General features: G+C 45.4%; 1 protein-coding gene across 5 annotated transcripts in view; it reads right to left on the bottom strand.

Annotated features, from left to right (window-relative positions):
• Nucleotides 1-23,316, bottom strand: part of CCSER1 (coiled-coil serine rich protein 1) — a 727,634-nt gene that overhangs the window by 648,781 nt on the left and 55,537 nt on the right. The gene's annotated exons all lie outside the window — the stretch shown is intronic.

Here is a 23,316-nt window from a genome sequence, read left to right as displayed (position 1 = left end):
GCCATCCAGAGGGACCATGAGGGGATGGACAGGTGGGCCAGTGCCAACCTCATGAAGTTCAGCAAGGCCAAGTATAAGGTCCTGCACCTGGCTCAGGGCGATCCCAAGCACAGCTACAGGCTGAGCAGAGGCTGGGTTCAGATTAGCCCAGCGAAGAACAGCTTGAGGGCATCGGTTGACAAGAAGCCCAGCATAATCCAGCAATGGGTACTTGCAGCCCAGAAAGTCAACTGTACGCCACACTGCATCAAAAGAAGCGTGACCAGCAGGCCAAGGGAGGGGACTGTCTCCTTCTACTCCGCTCTCCTAAGACCCCACCTGCAGTACTGCATTCACCTATGGGGCCCCCAACACAAGAGCGATGTGGACCCGCTCAAGTGAGTACACAGGAGGGCTATAAAGATAAATCGAGGGCTGGAACACTGCTATGAAGACAGGTTGAGACAGCTGTGCTTGTTCAGCCTGGAGAAGAGAAGGCTATGCAGACACCTTAGAGCAGCCTTCCAGTGCCTAAAGGGAGACTACAAAACATCTGGAGAGGGACATTTTACAAGGGCATGTAGTGAGAGGACAAGGGGGAATGGCTTTAAACTGACAGACAGGAAACTTAGATTAAGATGTCGGAAGGAAAAAAAAAAACCCACAGAAAAAAAAAAAACAAACAACAAAAAAATGCAAACAACAACAACAACAAAAAAAACACCACACAAAAAAAAAAAAAAAAAAACAACAAAACACACCACCAAAACAACCCAGAAACACTGGCACAGGTTGCCCAGAGAAGCTGTGGCTGCCCCATCCCTGGAAACATTCAAGCTCAGGTTGGACAGGGCTTTGTGGAACCTGGTCTAGCAGGAGGTGTCCCTGCATCAGAAGCAGATGATCTTGAAGGTTCCTTCTAACCCAGACCATCCTATGGTTCTCTGATTATTCATCTTCAGAAAACAAGATGAAATTATCTAATGGGGGGCCACCTGCATGCAAGTACCCAGGCAAGGCCCCTGCCCTAGCACAGCTCCTCCTCCTCAATAAGCACTGAGGAGCACAGCACAAACCCCTCGGAGCTCAGGCCCACTCCCCCAGGGCAGAGTCAAAGCAGCAAGCTGAGATACGCAAATGCTTGTACCCTCCATCTTTGCCTTGACCTTCCCTAGCTACTGGGTTCCAGGTAAAGGCATTATGACATCACAGGGCATTTGTTGACAGCATGGAAGGGGGCAACTGCTGACGCCATCACCCCAGCACTGCTCGTGACTGGCTGAGCTCCCATCGGGGTGATAGCGTGAGATTGCTGATGCAGAGACTGCAGTTCACCAGGGAGCAGCGGGGGATGCTCAGCCTGCAGCGGTCCCTTGTCCTTGCTCTCTGCATGGCCAATCTCTTCCCCGGCAGCCTCGGCCTTTCCAGCCATCCTGCCTGGGCCACCCTCATGGGGGATGTGCCTCGCCAGGACCAGGGCACTGGCACAGGGAGCCAGTGTTCCTACCGGCCCTGCCCTGAGGAGCCGCTTCCGCCCTCCTCCACCCAAGTGACTGGAGGCCTGGGGTCCCTGGAGGTGACCTTCTTGAGCTGGTCGTGCCTGTGCCTGCTCCTCAGCGGGGTTTTGCTTATATGGTGCCTTTGCAGGAAAGCCAAGAGACACCAGAGAGAGGTGAGTGGTGGGGTAAGCTAAATGGGATGCTGCCAGATGGCTGGGAGCCAGGACCCACCAAAGCCTTGGGCCAATGTGCAGGGTAAGGACTAACAGCCCATGTGGAGAAGAAAGCCTGGGCAAGTGCCCTATGTCATCTGCCTCTTCCAGAGCCCTTTGACCAACCGCAGGAGGCTGAGACGGGTCTTGGCTGCAGAGGAGGAAATGAGGACACACTGACCCATGACAGGAAGAAGGCAGAGCCTGCCCGAGGAGGGCTTTTTTGCACATCCCGCTGCCCAGCAAAGCCTAACCAAACTTGACTTTCTCCAGGAGAGACCAAGCCCAGCCAGAGGGCTCTCAACCCGAGGAGGCTCCTGCCCTTTTCACCATTCTCCCTGCCCTGTCATTTGCAGGAGATGGGCCAGACACCCTCAGCTCCTCCAGGGACATGCTGCCAGGACGACTCCTGCTGCAAGACCTACGAGTTCATCTGTCGGCTGAAGGAAAATCCTGACTTGATGAAGAAGTACCTGAGGCACCTGCACAGCTGCTACCTGCAGGAGGACATTCTGCAGATAGAAGAAGGAAATGCCCTAAGACTTGGAAGGGGAGGAGGCACATTTCTCTGACAAGACAGCCACAGATCCCTGAAGGCTGGGGCCCAAGGACAGGGCATTGTAGGAGATGCAGAGCAAGCAATGCTGTCCCTGCACGCTAGGACATCCCCAACAATTAGCATGTTATGCGAAACCAGCTCCAAGCTAAATGTAATATCAAATGTGCGTTCAAAGACAGAGGCAAGTTACTCTGCACAGGGATGTTTCAAAGTGCCTTCCAACCAAAGAGAAATCGCACTCATGTGAGTTCTTCAGGCTCCTCCAAAGAAGCAGGAAAAAAGGACTGCAGCAGCAGCATTTAAAGCGCAGTCACAAAATCAGATGCCTCCTACACTGCCCATGAATAACATTCCTGTAACTAGCCCCACAGGATCAAGCGAGGCTGCTCTCACTTCTTGAGTTAGACAAATTCAAATGCCACACTCCCTCCTTTCATGTTACATTAGATTTTCTTCACCTTGCTACAATATTAAATAAATATTCTCTCAGATCCCTAAGGTCAGGTCTCTGTTTCTGTCCTAGACTCATCTCTTAGAGTAAGGGTGCAAAAATGACTGCACAGACCAACACAGAATTTTACATCTTACTAGTTCCACTGACAAAACACCTCCTTTGTTCCTATCACCCTACCCCTCTTCAGTCACAAGGATCACACATTCTCCTCTTCAGCCAAGGTTACACGTATTGTAATCATGTCTTTGACCATCTTTTAGACAATTTTAGTTTCACTACAAATCCAAGCAGGGATTTGGGAACCCATCACTGTTAACAGCTGTGACCTTCCATGTGGAGAAAGGAAGAGTGCCTGATTCAAACACAGGGGCAGAGGAGCCTGTCACAGAACCAGTAGTATCATAGAATAGTTAGGGCTGGAAAGGACCTTAACTGGCAAACACTTCTGAAACACAAATCGGCACAAGCAAACAGCAGGGACAAAGAGCACCTACAACTAAAACTGCTTTATGAATGGAACACTAACCATGGATTATTTTAGCGCTATCCCAAATCCCCAAGTGGGAAAGTTCTGTTGCTAATCGTTAGACCACACATCTGCTGTTTGCTGAGAACATATGGCACAATTGTAACGGGAACTGCTGAATAAAGTAATATAGCACTTTATTTGGATAATAAGGCATAACTTGAGAGGCACTTGCACTGTTCAGCATCATGTGGTAACCACATACAAGTTCCTGTCCCACCAAGTATCGGGATTTTGGCACATTTCCTTGGTCCCCTCGTATTTGTATTTTTTCCCTTCTGAATACATAGATAGGACACAAAGTCCTTCAACAGACCAAATAAGACACAAGTAAAGGACACCTCACACTCTCTGGGTTAGCTGGCAATAGCAGGCTCACCTCCGGAGAAAAGAAATATTTTCAGGGTTATCTTTGTTTTGATAAAACATTTTTTAGTCTCTAGGTAACAGCATCGAACTTACAATCTGGCCTGAAAGTCTGTAACAAACTCTGAAACCAAAATAGGCCCATCCAAAACCCATTTAAGAGTGTGCTAATCAATTTTAAATGTATGAATGAATGTAAGTGGTTTCATATTTACTTGAACTTGTTACTACTCGTGTCCTCTACCACCACTCACACCTCTTCATGCAAGACACTCATGAATAAACTGCGCAATAGTGTCCATTGTTAAGTCCACCCCTCGATCACGGGTCCATCAGTATGTTGCATCTCTGCCCTGATGGCCTGAAGTGTCATGGGCCCACCGGGCCAAAAATAATTCACCCTTACGTTGCCAATTTAAGTCCATCTGAGCCACTTCAATCTTAGCAGCTTTATCCACTTGTTGGTTGTTCTGGTGTTCCTCAGTGGCCCGACTCTTGGGTACATGGGCATCTACCCACAGTACAGCAGCCCAGATGGGTTTACCTCTGCTTTGCCAGTTGCTCTGCTTCCATTGCTGCAACCACCCCCACAGGGCATTTGCCACCATCCATGAGTCAGTATAAAGTACTGGCCACTTTTCTCGTTCAGCAGTGTCCAGGACCAGCTGGATGGCTTTCACCTCCGCAAACTGACTCGATTCACTCTCTCCTTCAGCAGCTTCTGCAATTTGTAATTGAGGACTCAATGCATCTGCCTTCCATCTCCGATGCTTTCCCACAATACAGCAGGACCCACCAGTAAACAAGGCATACTGTTCTCCACTTTCTGACAGTTCATTATATGGTGGGGCCTCTTCAGCACGCATCACCTCCTCCTCTGGTGCCATTCCAAAATCTTTGCCCTCTGGCCAGTCCATGATGACTTCTACAATGCCTGGGAGACTGGAATTTCCTGTTCGAGCTCGTTGGGTAATTAGTGAAACCCACTTACTCCATGTAGCATCGGTTGCATGATGTGTAGAGGAGACCCTGCCTTTGAACATCCAGCCCAGCACGGGCAACCGGGGTGCCAGGAGGAGCTGTGCTTCAGTGCCAATCACTTCTGAAGCAGCTCAAACCCCTTCATAGGCTGCCAGTATCTCTGCTTTTCCCCTTGCGTACAGGGGCAACCGATATTGCCACGAATTGGTCCTCTGGTGTAGCTGCTGCACTTGGAGTTGGATTAGCTGCGCTGTCTGTTGCAGTCGAAGACTGGGTAGCTACTGTACTTGTCGCTGGGGCTGGTGTAGCTGCTGTGCGTGGAGCTGAGGTACCTGCGCTGTCTGTTGCTTTGTCCTCAGATCCAGAGACATTTTTTTCCTTTTGAAGGTGCTGGATAGTGTTCAACAAGGCTCTGTAAGCATAGGCCAAGCCCCGGCACATTGCCATGATTTGTCCCTCTCTGGTATGACTGGGATGACAACACACCTCATTTAAGTGTTTTACTAATTTTTTCTGGATTCTGCACTTCTTCAGTGGTGAAGTTCCAAAGCACTGGAGGGGCCCACTGGCCTAGATACTTGCCCATACTCTCCCACACACCCTGCCACTCATGGCTGTCCAGCCTTGGGGAAAATCTCCTGGTCCTCCTATGTCGTCGTCTAACCCAAACGAGGCCCAGACCCAACTCTGCTTAACTCTTGAGATCAGACGAAACGGTCATGGGTAAAACACATTCTGTATGTGTGACAACATGGTGATCCCCATCCCAACCAGCAGGCAGGTCTCAAGGGTACCTAAAGGCCATTCAAAACCTTCAGAACTCTCAAATAATGCTGTAAATGGTCTGGTGGGTGGGCTGGGAGCGTAAGGGAATGTCTCCCTCACGGGAAGGAAAAAAGATGTGTAATGGTTAAACACCTCTGTTACACACTTCCCAAGGTATAGAGATGGTGACCACACCGGGAATGCAAGCCAGATCAGTTTCATGATCAATGATTCTATTGTACTACAAGTCATTACCATAAAGTACAATGAAACAAGAAACTTCGCCCAAGGCCCACAGCCAATAAACACTAAAACAGCAAGTACCCGGCTGTAAGTAAGGTACGACATGCTGGAACTGTGAGATCAAGAGCACCAACCTGGAGAGCCAATAAATCAGTGCTCCTTCCTGGCAGAGCACGAGACTCAGAAAGTCCTTGCTCAGACTAAACACACTAAGCAGCAACTAAAAACATCGGAGTTATCAGCGCTGTTCCCAGGCTGAAAGTCAAAACCACAGCACTGCACCAGCTACTGAAGGAGAAAAATGACTGCTACTGCTGAACCCAGGACAATATACCTGATCAAAAAAATAAATATATATTCATAAATATATACCTACTCAAAATTTCCATGTTGCAAAAAATTATCTTTTTAAATTCTTGAGACCTTTTTTGGCTCTCAAAAGCAGAATCTCCCGTATTTGAAAGGCAAATAAAAAACAGAACAACTCTCAGAAGTAGCACACTGAAAAAAAATTGCCCTGCTTTCACATTTCTGAACAAATCAGCCCTTCCAGGCAGTATTCCTAGGTATACTTCTTCTCTGAAGGCTTTTAAACAGAAGGACTCACATCAAGAGACCTGAAGACCAGCACTGTAGTTGTGGCATCAACAGAATCTCAGGGCAGTTTGTGAACAGACACATATTGCAGTTACCAGTCTTGAACTGTGCAAGCAGAAAGAACCTCCAATAAGACTATTACAAAAAAAAAAACAAAAAACCCACCACAAAACCCAGACTTAGAAAAACTGCACAAGGCCTGAGGAATTCCAAAACCCCACCTCCAAAAAAATCATCACCTATTCAAGACTTCTCAGACTTTTTTCATCCACATCTCCTGAGTGGTTTGTAGATTTCACCTAACCACACTCACCTTACAGATAATGACATTACAGAAGGGTAAATTGAGACAAAGGTTACAAGGTTCTCACTGACGGTCAAGCATCGAAACAGCAATAAGAGTTGAAAGTAGTTTCCCACTTCGGAATCTGAGGGAAGATTTCACAAACTTGGGAACTTTTAGAATCACATTCATTGATAAAAATAAGAGTAAAAAATTAGCAGTTGTGTGTACATGTCTGTGTGCAGATCTCCTAAGCTAAATTTACTTCTTCTGCAGCAAAGTAGATGCAAGTCTCAATTTTTCAGTATTTTCTTTCCTCTAAAGACTAGGGGAAAGCTTGCTGAATCTTATTTGGGAAGGGCAAAGTTCAGACAGCTCATTTAGTCCATTACAAACCTCCCTATCAAATTACAACTGTAGTTTGAATGAAAGAACAGGTCGATATGTATTGTTTGGCCTCTTCCATATGCAAATAAAGAGGTCTGCCTTCCCAAAATAGTTGTTGATAAAGAAAACCCATTCTGGCAAAGGAAGCTAATACACTGTGGATTTAAACAGGAGAAAGAATTACTGTATCTTCATTTTTTACTTAAAATAAATTAATTATTTGCAGAATGAGTTGTCTGTAATTGGCATATGATGCCAGATGCTAAATTTTGTATGTTCCTTCACTCTCTCTTAGTAATATATAGGTGTGCATACTGAACACTAAAAGCGGTAGCTACTTCAGTGTTCTAAAGAAGCCAACTTCCCCAAACAAAAATAAGAAAATACCACCTTTCTACTTCAAATAAGAAAAAAAAGCAAAGCACCTCAAAGTCTTATTGCAAGTACTGTCATATGATACTCATTCAAGTTACAAAATCTAGCTCAAAAGTCCTCTCCTTCTTTTACAATATGGCTTTACCTATATTTCTCTGACGCAGGTTGTCCATCATAAGACTTACTACAGAATTTAGCAGTAGATGAAGAAAAGTAATGAAAAAAACTTCTTAGATGCAGAGTATTAAATTTAATCACTTTTTAAACCAAAATATAAATAAACAGAGCAGCAGGATATGGAAAATTATGCTGCTGCATGTCTTGTCCATGCAAATTAGAGTGCACAGTTTTAGGGTGGTTTGGGTTTTTCTTTTTGCAATTAAAAACTGTTTCTTGAACAAGTACCACCAGCTGTGGCCTATTTCCGTCCACCCAAAGGTAAACAGTTCAACTGGGTTTCAGCTCCAGCCATTCAAAGGTTCTCCTGGGTGGTGCAAGATAGATTTGTAGAAATTAAAAAGTAAGCACCAGAAGCACAGTCAGCCATCACAAGACAGGAAGCAGAAACAGCAGAGGTATCAAGAGAGGTTACAGTTAAGAATCCTATGAGGACCCTGAGGAAGAGGAAGAAAAAAAAAGAAAAAGAAAAAAATATGATAAGGGAAAATGAGTTTTGTACTCGAGACTGAGCTTAGAGATGAGAGTTCAGTACATTTGAAGAGACAAAGACTACAGGATTTGAGAGAGAAAACCCTTTATGCTAACAGGAAAGCAGAGGCAGAATTTTGTTTGCCTCACTGTATTTTTAGAAGTTCACCTCTCTCCAGTCCGCCCCCTTTCAGCTGCCTGTGCACAAATATCAGCACTTAGAGGGAGCTCACAAAAAATGAACTGAACACTGCACTTCTACATCTGCATAGATTAGACTAAGGAAACAAAGCCTGATTCACTTTCCAAAACTCACAGTAATTTGACCAATTTCAGCAGCACACAAAGCATTATTAAAATGGTATTAAAGTGTTATTAAACCAGCATAACCTCACACCATAGCTCAGTATCATACATCTCCTTTATTTGCTACTGCTCCTTCTCCTCCATCCCAAGCCCACATCCTCACAGCCCTTTAATTTTGTCTTTCATCTCTACACCCTTAAATTCCATATTCCAAGTGGTTTTCTGGACACAATTTTTCTTCTTCAAAACAGCTACTTTGCTATTGAGGCTGTAATCCTTTAAAAGCTGTCCCACTGAAGTGAGTGATCCCAGCATCGCCTACCTCACAAACGTCAAGCAGGACACTCAGAGGAGAAGATAGGTATCAACAGTCCTATCTTTTCCTACAAACTGTGGGGAACTTTAAATTTTCTTTTCTTTTTTTTTTTTTTTGTGTTCTTGAAAAACATCCCCAAAAAAAAGGAATTAAAAAAAAATTATCTTGTTTCTTAACAATACTGTTTTTAAGCTAAATCAGTTTATTTCGGTCTGCTGTATACTGAAGCAATAATCCTTGTTGGCCGAGCCAGTTGTCTTTTTTTACGTATTTGTTTTATGGGTCAGCCTCCAAACTAAACATCAATTAGACTTCAGACCTCACACTTTTTGTTTTAGCACCTTAGTACAACTCTTACAGCTATCAAGGATTAAGACATCTAGAAGCCAAAGACCGATTATTTGTTGAAAGCCCCACCTGCATAACAGCACATTAGACTTACTTAAAACTGACAAGTATTTTCACAAGAAACAAATTCTACTATAAATGAAGAGTCAGCACAGACAGATGTGATGCACAGAAGCATAAGGAATTGCTGCACCAAATAGTAACAGAAACATTCCACCTCACTCTTAAAACCTAGCAACCCTCTCATCCAATCTGCCATCATAAAAATCTGTCATCATAAAACCTGCCATCATTCATAAAAACACACACATTGCTGAGGCGAGCAGCTCGAGAGAGGACTCCGTCAACACCGGAGCGGGGGGAAGCTCAGCGTCCAGGAGCCTCAGCTCAGAGCGGCAAGAGCCACCGAGGGAGCCTCAAGTCCTCCACAGGAGTTGCCCAGGAGCCGGCAGCGCGCCTAACGCGAGCAGCTGACCCACAGGGGGCGGAGCCAGGAGGGGCGGCACCAGCCCTGACTGCTTAAAAACCCGCCTCAGGGAGCGCGTGCCAGAGGCAGTTTGCGCGGGCAGGCGAGCGTTATGATGAGCACTCGCCTCATGACCAGGGCCCGGTCCGGGAGCTCTGCTCTGGCTGCCACGGCGGTGGCAGCGTAGGCACCCAGACAGAGCCAGTGAGAGGGGAGGCTGCAGTGCAGAGCTCGGGGTGTAGAGAGTGCCTGCACTGGTCTGGTGAGGGGAGGGTGCGCAACGGGCAGGGCTGCGCTCGGTGCTCCCTGGTGGAGGTCCTCCTGCAGCAGGGGCTGAGCTGCGGGACGCTGTCAGTAGGATGAAAGATGTCAGGGAAGCTGAGAGGAAGCAGGACTGCTTGCTCCAGGCCCAAACGGTGCAGGGGCCTAAAGTGTCCACTGTAGCTCATGGAGGAAGGAAGGAAGCAAGCCGTTAACCCAGGAAGCTAGGAAACAGCAACAAAAAAGAATAAAAAAAAGGAGTAAGAGGACAGTGGGATTGAGTGCGCCCTCAGCAAGTTTGCTCTACCACTACTCGCACCTCTGCATCCAAGACACTCCTGTGTTTATCTGAGCAGATGAATCATCTCATGTGACACAAGCAAGTGGACATAATGGACGCTAAGTATTAGCCCTACTGTGTTTCATCTACTGTCAACAGACAAAAACTATATTCAGCATCTTACTGCTCCTGTTACTATGGGTTCCGTTTTCCTTATAGTCTTGCAGTGAATTAACAAAATACACGTTTTTCCTCCTACTCAGCATTTAGCGATCCACAATTTATTGAATGAGGAAGTCATTAGCAGGTCAAAGCTCTAGTGCTTGAACGCTGGCGTGCCTCTTTAAAGTTAATTTCATTCTCATACAAATGCTTCACAGGCATGCAATGCAGAGGGCACTTTCACACATCTGCTCCTATCTGATCTGAAGAAATCGTATGCAAGGAAATACTTGCATTGTTCAGGCCTATAGATTACATTAATTGTTACGGTCTCATCTTTACCCACTGGGACTGCAGCTTTAAGAATCTCCTTTTACACGGAGGATCAGAAAAAAAGTTACAAACAAAAGGCAGACACACCCACGAAGTGGAGAAAGCAGCCAACTATTCAGACTTTAAACTTGGCTCAGGAAGATGACTTTCAGAATTTTAAGAACAAAATAATATAGGAATTTCAAATGGAAAATACAAGGAAAGTGAGGTTACAGGGTTACTAAAAATAGAAGTGCAACCAAACTATCAAAGTATTCCTAAAGCTGTGAAGGAGATATGGCTGGACAGGCAATTCAGATTGTACTGAAAATATAATACTTAATAAAGTATTACAGATAGTGTATTACAGCCCAACACAAAACTTTCAGCCCACAAAAATAAAGCATTTCTGGGAATTTCCACACCAAATATCCTGGTAAAAATCCAGAAGCTTACCACCAGCTGTAGAAATAGCTGATTTTACAGCTTCTACATGTACCTGTACTTGCAATACATGTAACTCCACTGCTTTAATCCAGGCTAACTGAAATGACACAGCAACAGTAAATCACGGAGTGCTAATCCAACCTCTGATCAGCCAATTCATACATGTCACCTGCAATCTAAAGGTGCTCTGGCAGAATAAACTGCTGTTTGAAAGAAGAGGCTAATCTGTGGTTTTATTCCTCTCTGCTCCCGCAACTCCTGTTCTGACCTTCTTTTCTTCAGGCTGGTTTATGCTGTGTTAAGATTTCAAACTGGGGACAGCACTGCAAGGCACATACCTGCATAGCTGTCCTGTTGTGGCCCCAACACCTGTCCACTGCACCAGCAGAACTCTTTTGCATCATGGCCTGCTCCAACTCCCCGGCTTCAGTCTGCATCTAAAAAAAACCCCAAAAACTTCACAAGTGAATAGGCAAAATGACAGCCATAATCCTCAAGCTCTGACAGACAGAAGCAGAAACGACAGAACAACTGATTGAATAGCACAAACTCAGGTTTCTCTCTGCAGTTTCTGAAGCTGAGACTTGTACAAGGCAGCACCGTGCCTATCTGGAAAGGCAATAAATGCAGAAGACGTTGAAGCAAAGCAAAAGTAATCCCTTGAGACACTGAAATTTCAGGGCAATATGGACTATATCCAGGCAATACCAGTATAACATAACATTAACAGCTCATACTGCTTCTGTGGAGATTGTGAGAATACCCAATCTCAATGCTGTGAACAAGACTGCTGAAATAAGTAACACAAATCAAGCGACAGACTTGGATAACACATCATAAAAATGTTTTTACCCAACTAAGACTGTGGAATAGTTTCAGGAGTTGCTGTTGACAGAAATAAGGAAAAGACAGTGTTGAATCAGAGACAAGAAGGCTTGTAAGGTTGGTCAGGACCTGAGCTATTTCCCCATTTAGGAACGGGCTGTACAGCAACACGATGTTTAATAGGAAGGCAAAAACTAGAAGAGAGACTGGCAATAATTCCCTGGTGATCTGTTTCGGGCTACATGAACTATTTTGTCTCTTGATTTGAGAGAGGTAGAAATAACAGAGACACAAAATCCAACCCACAAGCTCCTGTTCTGATAAACTGGTTTAAACTGCATAGGAAAAGCCATTAAGTCAGAATTCTTAATTTGGTCACTAAAATATCAAATCAGGCCCTACTGAAAATACAGGCAACCCCACAATGAGGAAGGAGGAAGTATTTATTTTGCTGACAAACATCTGAGCTTAACAGAAGGGGTGCAGCGACGGCACAGTGAACAGCTACAATGCTCCCAAGAGAGGATGGCTGCAGTCATGCCACACTCAGATAATATTAAACACTAACTGAAATGACATCAACTTGACAGGATTCAGCAACAAGGGTCCTATGAAACTTCACCTGTAAACACAGCCCACAATTCACAGTAAGAACTGCCCGAGGCCCAACAGGACATACAATAACAGAGGTCACAACTCACACCATTTTATACAAGGAAGAGTGAATTATACCCAGTTTTACCTTGCTTGCCCATCTACCCACATCGCTTAAGCTTAATGTGTTATTAGCATCACTTCCACTTCAAACCCAGGAGCAGCTTTGTTAGGTGCCCATGCTTTAGAAGTCCAGGCTCACTGAACTCTTCCTGAAATGCAGGTGTTAATTATCTGATAGCTGGATCTGCTACACGGAAGACAACAAAATAACATCTTTTGACCCAAAACCAGCACTTGCTAGTATAACAGTGGCTATGACTGCCAGGTATTGAGACAAAAAACTCAGAAAGTATGAGCATGAATTTCTTTAGAGCAAATCCTTTGGCTGCAGTTTGGTAAGCCATGCAGAAATTCAGTTTTTCCACAGATGGTATCTAAAACATATGTAGGCAGCTGCACCCATTAGAGGTAACCCACTCACTCCACCTCCCAGAGGTTCTAAAAATAAGAAGACGATAGCCAAAAAAACCTCTAATTTCTTGTCCTAAATATTTTAAACATATCCTTATCACTGGACATTAATAATTTTTGCTATTTTTCTTCTATTCCAGCCACCTTCTCTGGCTGAATTATAATAAATCAGTAACAGAAAATGAGCAACTCAGAGCAGAATGCGTGGGAAAATCATCTGGAATTTAAATCCATTAAGCTCAAGATGATGATGTAACAGCCAAACTGGTTTCATAAATTAAGAACCTTACCAGCCTCATGGATCATCCTCAACATCTCAAAGTAAGTGTTTTAAAATAACAGAGATATTTTCAGAGTACTGAAAGAAATTGAGAGGGAACTGTTCCTGCATTTTTCTTGCTGTGATTCACCATGAAAGAACAAGACATTTTGTCCCACTGCCTTGCCACAACAGCTTGTCTGCTGATAATGTGACAAAAGAAGTGGATTTCTGCAATATCTTTCTTTGGTGCTGGTTTTATAGGGTAAGCTTTAAATAGTACCCATCACGCTACCACAACCATCAATATATGACAGACACAGAAAACCATAGCAGTTGTCCGTAAGTGGTTGCAGGGCACAGCATAGCTTTTATTTTGATGTCTCTATCTGAACTGTAATTTTGGTGATACCAGTATCAAAGCACTAGAAATGACTGACTACTATCAAATTGAACCGTGCAGGCACACACACTCCATAGCACCTAAAAATCAATACTGTTATTTAGGTTAGCAACAACAAACTGCATACAGTGTTCCAAGGCTAGAGCCTGGAGTAAACATGGTTTTCTCACTGCCTTTTATAATAGCATAAAAGTCGTTGCAAGTCAAAGGTAGGTTATTGATACCGACTGAAGGTGGCTCTTCAGGGGCTTCTCAAAGACTTGATCTAAAGAAGCAACTGTCTGTAAGAATGCAAGCCTATGGCTTCGGGTCTTAAATCTTTATTAGCCATCTTCTATGCATTTTTCACCCCCACATTAACATTAGCAGAAGAGAACATCCAATAGCATCAAAACCAGATGCTGGAATTTGTCTTAATTTTTAAAAGAAAAGAGGCTTTGCATTATTAGACATTACAGCCACATTTATGAATCCACCTTCAAAAAACATCTTGATTATTCCATCACGACAAAAGCAAAAGAAACTGTACCAAGTTTCAGTTAGTATTTAACCGCTTACTTTCAGGAAAAAAAAAGTACAGTTTTGCTCACTTTTTAGAACTGGAGTAATGCCAGTCAAAACCCTATAATGGATAAATATCAAAAACTAACTGATTTTTTTAATGTTGGTGAAGATTTCTTTATTTGTCTGACACTACATCACTTCAAAAAGAAAACTGCAGTTAATTTTAAACATCACTGTTTACCCTGAGTACTCTGATAATGTCATGGATGAATGCTTTTGAAGCACAGTATATGTCACAAAAGCACTGAAATGATCAATACAGTTGGCTGAACAGCCATCAGAAAAGCTGCTAATTTTTAGATTAGCTCCTTGAAGACACACAAACACTGTCGTGACTGTTATCTCAAATGCTCTTTTACTATACAAAATTATTCTCAAAAGGTGTTATTTTCACCCCATATTGAAAACATGTTTTAAAAATCATAGCCAAATGAAGATGATGTTTGGTTTTAGCAGCACTTTTTCTTTTTCCTACTCCAGGAGTCTTCTTGCAGATGAGACTGACACTTAAAAAACCCTTAGATCCATTCTTAAATGCACAATGACGAGACCTTTCACCACTAACCCAAAATAAAACACTTTCAGAAACAAATATAATAGCTACTAATCACATGTAAGTGCTAGTTGTTCCTGTATGCATTTTTAAGTTCTAGCAAATTTTAAATACCCTCACCAAGGTGACAAGGGGGAATGGCTTTAAACTGACAGACAGGAAACTTAGATGTTGGAAAGAAAAAAAGAAAACCAGAAAAAAAAAAAAAAAACAAACACGAAAACAAAACAAACAAAAAATCCCAAGAAAAAAAAACACACCAAAAAAAAAAACAAAAACAAAACACACCACCAAAAAAAAACAGAAACACTGACACAGGTTGCCCAGAAAAGCTGTGGCTGCCCCATCCCTGGAAACGTTCAAGCCCAGGTGGGACAGTGCCTTGTGGAACCTGGTCTAGCAGGAGGTGTCCCTGCATCAGAAGCAGATGATCTTGAAGGTTCCTTCTAACCCAGACCATCCTATGGTTCTCTGATTATTCATCTTCAGAAAACAAGATGAAATTATCTAATGGGGGGCCACCTGCATGCAAGTACCCAGGCAAGGCCCCTGCCCTAGCACAGTTCCTCCTCCTCAATAAGCACTGAGGAGCACAGCACAAACCCCTCGGAGCTCAGGCCCACTCCCCCAGGGCAGAGTCAAAGCAGCAAGCTGAGATACGCAAATGCTTGTACCCTCCATCTTTGCCTTGACCTTCCCTAGCTACTGGGTTCCAGGTAAAGGCATTATGACATCACAGGGCATTTGTTGACAGCATGGAAGGGGGCAACTGCTGACGCCATCACCCCAGCACTGCTCGTGACTGGCTGAGCTCCCATCGGGGTGATAGCGTGAGATTGTTGGTGCAGAGACTGCAGTTCACCAGGGAGCAGCGCGATACTCAGCCTGCAGCGGTCCCTTGTCCTTGCTCTCTGCATGGCCAGTCTCTTCCCCGGCAGCCTCGGCCTTTCCAGCCATCCTGCCTGGGCCACCCTCATGGGGGATGTGCCTCGCCAGGACCAGGGCATTGGCACAGGGAGCCCTGAGGAGCCGCTCCTGCTCTCCTCCACCCAAGTGACTGGAGGCCTGGGGTCCCTGGAGGTGACCTTATTGAGCTGGTCATGCCTGTGCCTGCTCCTCAGCGGGGTTTTGCTTATATGGTGCCTTTGCAGGAAAGCCAAGAGACACCAGAGAGAGGTGAGTGGTGGGGTCAGCTAAATGGGATGCTGCCAGATGGCTGGGAGCCAGGACCCACCAAAGCCTTGGGCCAATGTGCAGGCAGGGTAATGACTAACAGCCCATGTGGAGAAGAAAGCCTGGGCAAGTGCCCTATGTCATCTGCCTCTTCCAGAGCCCTTTGACCAACCGCAGGAGGCTGAGACGGGTCTTGGCTGCAGAGGAGGAAATGAGGACACACTGACCCATGACAGGAAGAAGGCAGAGCCTGCCCGAGGAGGGCTTTTTTGCACATCCCGCTGCCCAGCAAAGCCTAACCAAACTTGACTTTCTCCAGGAGAGACCAAGCCCAGCCAGAGGGCTCTCAACCCGAGGAGGCTCCTGCCCTTTTCACCATTCTCCCTGCCCTGTCATTTGCAGGAGATGGGCCAGACACCCTCAGCTCCTCCAGGGACATGCTGCCAGGACGACTCCTGCTGCAAGACCTACGAATTCATCTGTCGGCTGAAGGAAAATCCTGACTTGATGAAGAAGTATCTGAGGCACCTGCACAGCTGCTACCTGCAGGAGGACATTCTGCAGATAGAAGAAGGAAATGCCCTAAGACTCCAGAAGTCTTATTGCAGATGAGACACTTAAAACACCCTTAGATCCATTCTTAAATGGACAATGATGAGAGGTTTCACCACTAACCCAGAATAGAATATTTTTAGAAACAAATATAATAGCTATTAATCACATATAAGTGCTAGTTGTTCCTGTATGCATTTTTAAGCGCTAGCAAATCTTAAATATCCTCACTAAGGTGTCTGGCTTGGCATTATCAGACATTTGTACTGCAATGTGTTCACAACCCAAAAAAAAAGGCCAAATATCAGCCTTTCCTTGAGGCTGAAAATAACTGTGGTCTACCTACAGTGATCAGTACAACCCAGGGGCTCACTTCTGGATGGCAGCTTATCCAGGAATGGATTTGCTCTCCAGATGATCTTTCAGCACCAGACATGCAATACCAGTTCCTGGTCCCTGCTCTCACCAACTCTAACTCTGTTATTTTCTATAGTCTAAAGTAAAGAAGTTGGAAAATATCTTTAGCTTGTGACACAGCAGAATGGAAAATGGACAGAGCTTGGAAAATTGGGTCACTGATACCTGAGCCTTCTGTACAGTGCATGCAAGTACTGCTGTGAAAACTCTGCCACCATACCCTGTGCATAACTGAAATACTTTATTTCATAAACATAACTTTACTGCAAAGTGGACTTTCCCTTAAAGACCTTTTTCACAGAAAAGAACATTTTCCATTCCTACTTTTAACCCTGCTAATTCTTCCTCATTTGCCTAGAATAACACTGGGTTTAACTATTTTAAGGATAAAATGTTTTTTCTTCTCAAGAAGCAGAGATAACTGAAAATGTGTTTAGACATACTTTGAGCAGCAGACCATAATGATAGGAAGGCGTCATTTCATACATAAGCCAACATGCTCGCTCAGAACAGCAATGCAAGTCACCCTTGAACAGCATTACACCACACTTCCATGCAGAAAGAGATTCTTGTGAGCCTGTGTTCGATGGCTCAGACAGCAGCTCAACAAACTTTAGTGCTACCTTATTATTACAGGTTCTATTAGAATCACTGTAATTAAGGACCTGCCAGCACTTCCATTATGAATTCTTATTCTTTTCCAGGGATTATTAATTGAGATGTAAAATTTGCCTTGGATAGAATTGTGCATCTGGGTGTGAGTGCTTTTCTCAATGCCAGGAGTTTTTCCTCTTTTCTCTAAATATAGACAATTATAATATTTAAAACCATTTGAAAGCTTTCTGAAATGCAGTGCCTATAACAGTAAAGAAGCACTTTTCTTAAAGAAAAAAAGCTTAAGAAAACAGTTCAATACAAATGTCCTATTGTGGACATAACATGGACAAGAGATTTATGAGACATGGAGTCACTTCCTGCCAGCAGACTCTCTTGTGACTAGGCAGGTAACTTAATGTCCCTGTGCTTCACCTTCCCTGTCTCTGGAAGGAGGATAATTGGCTTAATGATCTACACATGAAATGCCCTCACTGAAACCTAGCCAATACACTCTGTAACTGACCTGTCCTTTTTAATGTAATATGTGACTGTAGACCCTTATGTGACTGTTGACCCTTGCATACCTGCAGACTCTACATGCTTCACATGTACATAGATGCTGTGCCTATGGCAAGTCAGACCACCTATGGACATTCAGTGTCAGCTTCACAAATTTGCCTCCACTGTATAATGAAGAAGAGGGCTAATAAAAAAGTTTCAAGATCCTGATTAATGCTGAATGTTGGAGGTTTATATTTTTTACTACCCAGATAACTCCATGAGAAAATTCTTCCTATCTGTTTCATCAAACATTAAGAAAATGTGAGCAAGCCTTTGGTTTACTCCAAGATTTTCAAAGTTACCCCTGTTGGTACTTCTTTTAGCCACCTCCCTATTTATACCTGATTAAAATAAATATCGTGGTTTAAGCCCAGTCAGCCGCGCAGCTCGCTCGTTCACTCCCTCCCCCTTCCTCCCTCCTGCTCCCAGAGGGATGGGGAGGAGAATCAGAAGAACGTAATTCCCACAGGTAGAGATAAGAGCAGTCCCGTAACTAAGGTATAACACAAAACTACTACTGATGCCGCCTCCAATAATAATATTGATAGAGGAAATAATACGGGAAGAGAATACAACCGCTCACCACCCACCGACCGATACCCAGCCCAACTGAGCAGTGATCTAGCCCTTCCAGGTAACTGACCCCAGTTTATATACTGGGCATGACGTGCTATGGTATGGAATACCTCTTTCCTTAGTTTGGGTCAGGTGTCCTGTCTCTGCTTCCTCCCAGCTTCCCCTCCTCCCTGGCAGAGCATGAGACTCAGAAAGTCCTTCTCAGACTAAACATTAGTAAGCAGCAACTAAAACCATTGGTGTTATCAGCACTGTTCTCAGGCTGAAAGTCAAAAACACAGCACTGCAACAGCTACTAAGAAGGAGAAAAATGACTGCTACTGCTGAACCCAGGATAGTATCCACCCCTTATTCCACACCATTCACATCATGCTCAGATCCCACATTTTCAATATACCATCACTCTTATCTCATATATATACATATATATATATATACAGAGAGAGAGCGAGCTATCATTGCTTAGCACATGGACCAATCCCTATAATGCTGCAGAGTCCATTCGGTCCATGATGTTGGGCTCCATCTCTTGTAACAGTCTTTCAGAGCAGGAGAGGCTGTGTGCAGTGTTGGATAGTTGCCTGCTGATGCTGATTGTTCCTTTTCCGCAGAACTCTCTGGTTCTATCAAAGTTCATTCTTTGTTGGGATGATGGCTGGGGGGAAGTCAGGGCTAGTCGCTGGTTACCTGAAGACATCTAGTTGGTGGGCTATAAAAATGCTACATAGCAGGCAATAGCATACAATTGAGTTCACTGGCTGTTTTTCCCTAAAATCAAATCCCCTTGAGGTATACATCGGACTTCCCCATCTTTCCGCATTACCCACCAAGTATATCCGGATCCCTGAGCAAAAGCAATCCCACGAGTGGGTCGGCCTTTACCTGAAGCAGGAATAACGCAGACTGTCTTCCCCAGCAAATTCTTTATGTGCACCACAGGAACTCTGTCCCCTTCTACAGCATGTAAAAGTTCTGACTGGGCCAGCCCTGTTGGCAGATCCTCTGGTGTTGACCAACCAGGTGGCCTTTGGTAAGTGTGTATCCCAGTGCTTGAAAGTCCCCCCACCCATTGCTCTCAGTGTAGTTTTTAACAGCCCATTGTACCGTTCGATTTTCCCAGAGGCTGGTACATGGTAGGGGATGTGATATACCCACTCAGTGCCATGCTCTGTGGCCCAAGTGTCTATAAGGTTGTTCCGGAAATGAGTCCCATTGTCTGACTCAATTCTCTCTGGGGTGCCGTGTCGCCACAAAATCTGTTTCTCAAGGCCCAGGATAGTGTTCTGGGCACTGGAGCGGGGCACAGCATATGTTTCCAGCCACCCGGTGGTTGCTTCCACCATGGTAAGCACACGGCGCGTACCTTGGCGGGTTGGTGGTAGTGTGATATAATCAATCTGCCAGGCCTCCCCATATTTGTAATTCAGCCATCGTCCTCCATACCAAAGAGGCTTTAACCGCTTGCCTTGTTTAATTGCAGCACATGTTTCACACTCATGAATAACCTGTGCAATAGTGTCCATTGTTAAGTCCACCCCTCAGTCACGGGCCCATCTATATGCTGCATCTCTGCCCTGATGGCCTGAAGTGTCATGGGCCCACCGGGCCAAAAATAATTCACCCTTACGTTGCCAATTTAAGTCAATCTGAGCCACTTCAATCTTAGCCGCTTTATCCACTTGTTGGTTGTTCTGCTGTTCCTCAGTGGCCCGACTCTTGGGTACATGGGCATCTACATGGCGTACCTTCACCACCAGGTTCTGCATCCGGGCAGCAATATCTTTCCACAGTGCAGCAGCCCAGATGGGTTTACCTCTGCGTTGCCAGTTGCTCTGCTTCCATTGCTGCAACCACCCCCACAGGGCATTTGCCACCATCCATGAGTCAGTATAAAGTACTGGCCACTTTTCTCGTTCAGCAATGTCCAGGACCAGCTGGATGGCTTTCACCTCCGCAAACTGACTCGGTTCACCCTCTCCTTCAGCAGCTTCTGCAATTTGTCATTGAGGACTCCATACAGCTGCCTTCCATCTCCGATGCTTTCCCACAATACAGCAGGACCCACCAGTAAACAAGGCATACTGTTCTCCACTTTCTGACAGTTCATTATATGGTGGGGCCTCTTCAGCACGCATCACCTCCTCCTCTGGTGCCATTCCAAAATCTTTGCCCTCTGGCCAGTCCATGATGACTTCTACAATGCCTGGAGACTGGAATTTCCTGTTCGAGCTCGTTGGGTAATTAGTGAAACCCACTTACTCCATGTAGCATCGGTTGCATGATGTGTAGAGGAGACCCTGCCTTTGAACATCCAGCCCAGCACGGGCAACCGGGGTGCCAGGAGGAGCTGTGCTTCAGTGCCAATCACTTCTGAAGCAGCTCAAACCCCTTCATAGGCTGCCAGTATCTCTTCTTTGCTTTTCCCCTTGCGTACAGGGGCAACCGATATTGCCACGAATTGGTCCTCTGGTGTAGCTGCTGCACTTGGAGTTGGATTAGCTGCACTGCCTGTTGCAGTCGAAGACTGGGTAGCTACTGTACTTGTCACTGGGGCTGGTGTAGCTGCGGTACCCGGGAGTTGGAATAGCTGCGCTGTCTGTTGTGGTCGGAGTTTGGGTAGCTACTGTACTTGTTGCTGGGGGTGGTGTAGCTGCTGTGCGTGGAGCTGAGGTACCTGCGCTGTCTGTTGCTTTGTCCTCAGATCCAGAGACATTTTTTTCCTTTTGAAGGTGCTGGATAGTGTTCAACAAGGCTCTGTAAGCATAGGCCAAGCCCCGGCACATTGCCATGATTTGTCCCTCTCTGGTATGACTGGGATGACAACACACCTCATTTAAGTGTTTTACTAATTTTTTCTGGATTCTGCACTTCTTCAGTGGTGAAGTTCCAGAGCACTGGAGGGGCCCACTGGTCTAGATACTTGCCCATACTCTCCCACACACCCTGCCACTCATGGCTGTCCAGCCTTGGGGAAAATCTCCTGGTCCTCCTATGTCGTCGCCTAACCCAGACGAGGCCCAGACCCAACTCTGCTTAACTCTTGAGATCAGACAAAACGGTCATGGGTAAAACACACTCTGTATGCATGACAACATGGTGATCCCCATCCCAACCAGCAGGTCTCAAGGGTACCTAAAGGCCATTCAAAACCTTCAGAACTCTCAAATAATGCTGTAAATGGTCTGGTGGGTGGGCTGGGAGCATAAGGGAATGTCTCCCTGTCCTGGTTTAAACCCAGTCAGGTAACTTGTTCACTCACTCCCAGTGAGTGGTGCCGAGCTGACAACAATCAAGGTCCGTGTCCCCCCCCCCACCGGGGTTCTCCCCTTCCCCACTCCCGGAGGAACAGAGAGGAGGATCGAAAAAGTGCAACTCCCACGGGTTGAGACAAGAACAGTCCAGCAAACAATGTACACAAATCACCACCGCTACTATCAACTACAACAATGATAAGGGAAAATAACAAGGGAAGAGAATACGATATCACCGGCCAAGAAAACGAGTTCCACCCGGAAGCCCGTGTCCTTCCGGGTAACTCCCAGTCACCCCCACCCCGGCCATGACATGCTGTGGTATGGAATACCTCCCTGGCTAGCCCGAGTCAGGCGCCCCGTCTCTGCTTTCTCCCAGCTTCCCCTCCTCCCTGGCAGAGCATGAGCCTCACAAAGTCCTTGGTCAGGGTAAACATCACTTAGCAACAAATTAGAACATCGACTTCACCAATTCTGTTCTCAGGCTGGAAGTCAAAACATATCACGTCACCAGCTACCACAAAGGAAAAAATACATGACTGCTACTGCTGAACCCAGGACATTATCCACCCCTTATTCCATACCATTCACGTCGTGCTTAGATCCCACATTTTCAATACACCATCGCTCTCCCATATATATATATCCATATACATACAGACCAAGAGGAAAAGATCATTTTCTTAGTGCATGGACCAATCCCTACAATGCTGCCGAGTCCATTCGGTCCATGATGTTCAAAGTTCATTCTCTGTTGGGACGATGGCTGGAGGGAAGTCAGGGCTAGTCGCTGGTGACCTGGAGACATCTAGTTGATGGGCTATAAAAGCATTACACAGCAGGCAACAGCATACAATTGAGTTCACTGGCTGTTTTCCCCTAAAATCAAATCCCCTTGAGGTATACATCGGCCTTCCCCATCCTCCTGCATTACCCACCAAGTATATCCAGGTCCCTGAGCAAAAGCAATCCCACGAGTCGGTTTGCCTTTACCTGAAGCAGGAATTACCCAGACTGTCTTCCCCAGCAAATTCTTCATATGCACCACGGGAACTTTGTAGCCCTCTACAATATGTAAAAGTTCTGACTGGGCTGGGCCAGCCCTGTTGGCAGATCCTCTGGTGTTGACCAACCAGGTGGCCTTTGGTAAGTGTGTATCCCAATGCTTGAAAGTTCCCCCACCCATTGCTCTCAGTGTGGTTTTTAACAGCCCATTGTACAGTTCAATTTTCCCAGAGGCTGGTGCATGGTAGGGGATGTGATATACCCACTCAGTGCCATGCTCTTTGGCACAAATATCTATAAGGTTATTCCGGAAATGAGTCCCATTGTCTGACTCAATTCTCTCTGGGGTGCCGTGTCGCCACAAAATCTGTTTCTCAAGGCCCAGGATAGTGTTCCGGGTAGTGGCATGGGGCACAGCATGTGTTTCCAGTCACCCGGTGGTTGCTTCCACCATGGTAAGCACACGGCGCGTACCTTGGCGGGTTGGTGGCAGTGTGATATAATCAATCTGCCAGGCCTCCCCGTATTTATACTTCAACCATCGTCCTCCATACCAAAGAGGCTTTAACCACTTGCCTTGTTTAATTGCAGCACATGTTTCACACTCATGAATAACCTGTGCAATAGTGTCCATTGTTAAGTCCACCCCTCGATCACAGGCCCATCTATATGTTGCATCT

Source organism: Pezoporus flaviventris, unplaced genomic scaffold, assembly GCF_033815535.1.
Source record: "Pezoporus flaviventris isolate CSIRO_AGI_PZ_B2104156 unplaced genomic scaffold, CSIRO_AGI_Pfla_v1 ptg000002l, whole genome shotgun sequence".
NCBI lineage: Eukaryota > Metazoa > Chordata > Aves > Psittaciformes > Psittacidae > Pezoporus > Pezoporus flaviventris.
The sequence above is the reverse complement of the archived record's forward strand: the minus strand, read 5'-3'. Positions and strand labels throughout refer to the sequence as shown.